This window comes from Macrosteles quadrilineatus, unplaced genomic scaffold, assembly GCF_028750875.1.
Source record: "Macrosteles quadrilineatus isolate MER2022 unplaced genomic scaffold, UCM_ALF_1.0 Scaffold_2__2_contigs__length_208266976, whole genome shotgun sequence".
NCBI lineage: Eukaryota > Metazoa > Arthropoda > Insecta > Hemiptera > Cicadellidae > Macrosteles > Macrosteles quadrilineatus.
In genome coordinates, this window is record NW_026542595.1 from 42,205,042 (window position 1) to 42,211,277 (window position 6,236).

A 6,236-nucleotide genomic window follows, 5' to 3' on the forward strand; every position below is an offset into this window, starting at 1 on the left:
AAAGTTTATTACTCTAAAGTACGTATGAAAAAGTTGTCTATTTAGTGATTAAATCTTATTATAAAAGCCATTTCCTTTCACAGTACTTGTATTAGTTTAATACAATTTCATAACATCTTGAGATATCCAACTCTACTAAACTAAATAGTTTTTTTGATGTTGTTTTTTTTTTATATGGTACCTATATTCTGATTTATAGAATAAATATGAAGAAAATACTATTGATTTTGATTAAAAAAAGGTCTAAGTACATGTTGGTGTAACCAAGACAAGTGAATGAGGATTTCACCCATGCCTAACGTAATACCGAATTTTACTTTATACTGATAAAGATTTTAAATAGGTTTTCTAAACTGTTCGTATATTCAATCTCACGGTATTCATTTTTTCCTTCCACTACAATATTCTCAAGTAAATTTCAGGATATTAAGTCCTTAAAGAATAGATTCCGTGGTGTAATTAGCTTTAGACATCATGAAGACTCCTTTGAGATTCTACTATCTCCACTCCTGCCCCCCCATACTTGCCATGTACACTCTTGATTATATAAATGCTCGAGTCCTTGTTTATTACTGTCAGTGCCTAGGTTGAATAAAGAAAGTTGGAAGAAAGGTAGTTTTTACAATCACTATTAGTCATGAGTGTACATTACTATTTTGAAAAACCACTTACCACCTTTTTTGTTTATTTACCCTCTTGTGAGTAACAGTATAAGCGTAAATATATGTTTTAAGTGTTATAAGACGTTTCTTTTATTTACTTTCCATTACTATTTTGCAAACCTTTCTCGTGGATTTTATATTCCTAAAATGATTTGATTGAACTAATGTCTTTCCATTTTAACATCGGTAGACTAAAATGTTTACCAAACATATTTTTATACTGAGAAGAAGTTATTTATTAAGGGATTGGTCAATCTATAATAATATTGAGTTACTCGACATTGAATCATCAATATCACAAGTCATGTACGTCGAAAACTAAAAACATATCAAATTTACAATATTACCATTAAATATGTTACATTTGTAAGATGAAAAATATTATATTGGTAAGTTTACAGTGTTTTAAATAATCTTTTTTCGTATAATCAGGTGGGTGAACTGGGTTTATAAGTGAATACATAATGTTGAAATCCTAGTTTATAACAATGGGTAAGTATGCAACTGTTTTCAGTTTTAATGTTTGTACAATACATATAGTAATACATATACTGACATATAGTTACATATACTGATAGTTAATTATAGAACCATGCAGGTTCAACCGTACTTATCTCTATATGAATAACTAAATAGGTTTTGGTTAGAAGAAAGTGTAATTTCCTGACTCAATCTTAGGAGGAATGACTTTGTAAACAAAATTAGTTTTCCAAGAACTGTATTGCTTCATAAGGCTACAGAGGTGACAAATACTGTAGCAGCTAAAATCAATCTCGCGATTGCTTTAAATAAACTTAGTTTTTATTGATACAGATTTAATATATACATCAATGTACAGTATATACATCACATATATAATACTGTAAAATTGTTACTGCAATTAATTTCATCAAACTATTATTTTAATATAATTACAATTAAGTATTACATTGATTTGGGCTTCAATAAGTAAATAGAAAAATCTATCTATGAGTATTCTTTCCAAGTGGTAATTTATTCATGGAGTTATCTAGATCCAGGAATATTTACAAATTATAATGAATTATAACCTGATGGTTAAAATTTACTTCTCACTAGTTAGCTGTATACGGATAGTTGACATTGTTATAAAAGGCCAATCTTGAATATATGTTCAGTTCTTAAACAGCGTTTTAAAGTATAGAAGTAAGATATTTGCACTCAGACCTTTTACATAGAGTCACGTAGTCTTCATTAGAATTCTTTTCGAGTTCTACTATTGAAAGCCAACCATTGAAGCATTCTCGGGCTATTGCATTTTATTTGTAATACGATAATTTTTCCTGTGTGACTCAAGAATGAATGGTTATGAATTGGGGTAGCATTAAGGCATTGTAAAGTAATTTCATATTATATACAGTTATAAATTTAAATTTATTTGCAAACCTCCTGCCAACAATTTGTAGTTTTGATGACGTTATCATATACTCACTTTCATTGCAGTATGACGTTGTTTATAATTGGGGGGGAATTATCATAGGCCACATAAGGATAAAGGTTTTTGAATTCATTCTGCAATTACTGTATTTATGAAGAGATTGATATCATAACATAATACATAATTTATAATTTAGTGACGTTTGAAGGTTTACAGTCTTAAACTCAATCTTATGAATTATCAGTTTCTAGAACTGCTTTTTATCTCATTCAACTACAAAGCAATAGAAATGGAAGTAATTTCCTTTAGCCTTTACCTAGAATTCCTTTACCTAGTAGGGCGAGTTTCCAATTTCGCAAAACAAACTTTACTTATACTAATAAAATAGCATATAGATTACACACATAAATTAGTACTAATTTATCATAGTTTTTAATAAACAATTCTACTTTAAGTCGTTGTTGGTTTGAGGTCCACTTTCAGAACAGCTAAAACTATAATTAAGAAAGCTTAAGATTCGTTTTGAATTGAAATTGAACTTTTAATTACTTAAAGGACAGATCTTGGAACACAACCAAGAAAAAACTGAACAATTACACATTGTAAATATTGCCCTATGTTTCATAATTAACATGACATTATACAGAGACTTATTTAAATTGCTTCAACAGTCATGACAACAAATTTTTAAATGGAATTCAATGAAATAAGTATCGTTGGTCTATGTCTTAATTGAGCATAAAGATATGTTTTAATATAATAATAAGTTCACGTAATTTGAAAATATTACCATCAATGAAGCATGGTGTCAAACACTTTCTAAATTATTTTAAATAATTTCCTAGCACGCATCTAGTACTCATTTTAGTAGGGAACTACAAAAAAATATTTAAAAAACATTATCCCACTCATGTCTGCAGTATCTGGTAGCTAACAATTTCTAAGGGTATTCCCAAAAGCATTACTAATACAAATACATAATTATTGACTATCAACACATTGGTTCATTATTTAAACAGAGACAATTGTAAACATGGAAATTCTTCGTGTATGCTAGGGTACACAAAGGCATTTTCACATTTTAACAAAGCAGACTGAACAAAAAGAAATTCCACGGGTAGTTTGAAGCGAGGAAAATAATCAAGATTTAAGACAAAGTCTCCTAATTGGAAGTTAGTTGAAGAATCCTTGTTTATTATAAGGAGAAAAAGAAAACTTAGCTTACAACTAATTAACGTTTTCGATATTGTTTTTTAAAGTTAACATAAATCGAGGTGAAAAAACGTTAAAAGAGGATTCGTTCATTACGTTAACAACAGCGGTAATGGGCAGTTTTTGAGAGTTAGACTTATTTTAAAGACCTAAATAAAACTGTACACATTGTAGTAGGAAACACCATGTCACTTATCACATTCTTCGTAAAAATTTAAATGTAACAACAGATTTAATATAATCTTAATTGGTGTTAACGATTATTAATGTCACCTACATTTTCGTTTATTTAATATAATTCTCTATCTATCATTTCAGCCTCTGGATTGCTTATATAATCAAATAAATAAATAGTAAAGTCTTACCTTAGCAATCCTTATTATGGTGGTCCGATATTAATTTCAAACCCGTAGGTTCATCATCAGTCGGAAGTTTAGGTAGACCAAATTTTTGTTATAAAATCCACCCGATGGGTTTCGTAGAAATGTTGACATTTAACACGAAGACACACATTACAGTTGACATAAATAATATACGTAGTTTAGGGATAAAAACCATGGTTTTTTAAAACAGTGGAATAACCTCACTTCAGTCAGGGAACACGCTGCCGGCAGAACTGTCAAAATTTAGGCAGATTGTGGGTTGAGGGTTGTCTTAATTTAGGCACAATCTGCCTAAATTTTGACAGTTCTGCCGGCAGCGTGTTCCCTGACTGAAGTGAGGTTATTCCACTGTTTTAAAAAACCATGGTTTTTATCCCTAAACTACGTATATTATTTATGTCAACTGTAATGTGTGTCTTCGTGTTAAATGTCAACATTTCTACGAAACCCATCGGGTGGATTTTATAACAAAAATTTGGTCTACCTAAACTTCCGACTGATGATGAACCTACGGGTTTGAAATTAATATCGGACCACCATAACAAGGATTGCTAAGGTAAGACTTTACTATTTATTTATTTAATATAATTCTCCACGAATATTTGAATTGGGTTTAAAGAACAAGAAATTTCGGAAATCAAGTGGCCTCAATGACAAAACAGCAAAACTGTAAGTACGCAGTGCAAGTTTTAAATGTAACTACACAATATTATTACCAAACTAAAGTGAGTAATGTAATACTTTCTCGTGTGGGTTGTCTACAATATGTGACACGCAATTTCCGACCATTCTACAACATCCTGCCTCAGGGCGTGGTGTCTACCAACAACCTTTAGAATTATATCATTTATAAAAATATCTTACAGTTGTGTAATAAATACTCTCATAGTCATAAAACAAATATAAGTAAATAATCAAGAAAATCTCTAGCTGAAAATATAATTTGCCTATTATATAATTGACTAATTCCATTTTAAAACATCTCTTACACCAAGCTGATTGTAATATGCAAAAAATATTGTTCTGCAATATAATAGTATTTTTGTAAATAGTATTGATGTCGAGACCGTATCATTCTAGTAAAAAACTACTGCCAAATTTCACTTTTACCGAGTTTGGTAATAGTGGTACAGTACTGATTTTTTAGGAGTTAACAGATAAATTATAGACATCGAATCGATCACTATTAAACATACTTGTGCTTTTGAATAACTTATTGAAACGTAAGTACAGAATCGTTCAAAGTTTTCATAAAATAAAATGTATTTAATGACAAAGACAAAAGCTATTTATAACCTCATAAAATTGTTATACATGAACCGCAACACCATCCCCTCAATAATTTCTTGAATACATTTAAAAAATGCTTAAGGTTTTTATGGAAATTTAATTTATAGTGTTTAGATTTGTTGTTATTTGCAATAAATTAAAATTATTATGTCACAATAATTATATATTCCTGAGATTTTCCATAAAACAAGGTAAATGTATTTTGATACAGATAAGGTAATAGGGGTCTCTGTTACCTTTTGCTATATCCAACAAAACTGGATATGCACACATTTAACCAGATACTTTAAATTTAAACCAATGTTTTTCTAAACTAATTAAAGATCTTGAAAAAAAAAATCATAAACGTTTCAATATGCTACTACAGTTGTAACGCACGTATATTATGTGAACTGAATCACATGACTTGAGTCAGATGGACTGTGTTCTCCGCTATCAAGTTTTAATTAGTTCCAAAACTTGGATCGTCCTCTCTCCAACAGACAAATAAACCGTTTAAGAGATGGCACCGTATTGATTTCCATTTATGATTTTTATAGATAAATATCCTTAAACAGTAAACTAATCATATAGTTATCCAGCCTATTATTAAATTAAATTTGTAATAACGATTTATTTATATGAAACAACTACTATACAAAAAATTAATTTATGTTATCTAAATTAAAAAAAACATACTACAACCAGACTATTTCCAAAACTAGAAGTTGTGCATTAGTTTAGTGACGTTTCACAAGAATGTTTATAATCTATGAACTTAAAAGGGGGAAGCGGTTCAGACCTTAACTGAGTATGATTTTGCGATGATTTTTGTATTAGCAAACAGATGCTAGTGGAATTGTATGGTTTCATACTATTCAAATAAAAAAACAGATTTTAATCTGGTCTATACTTGCTTTGAAAATAAGGGTTACAGAAATTGAGATGGTAATGGTTATTAAAACTGAAATTAAATGCTAAGATGAACGTAAAATCATATACCAATGCTTAAATGACATGTATAATTCACGTTATTGAGGAATCCTTGGACCTAATTTAATCAAGCCATCATCTAAGGATGATAATCATTGAATCCATTGTATATTTGAACAAGTTCTTGACCAGTTGTTTACTTAGTTTAATTCCGAAACCGGTCCTCATTTACGCTGGTCATAACCAACCAGTATGTAAAACCTATTTGTATTTTGCAATTATAAATATGAAATTTAATGTTTAAATAACATGCAACTGCCTAATGATAATGATTATCATGAAAAGTAGAGTCAAGAAGTGACAGATATAAGATGAGATACA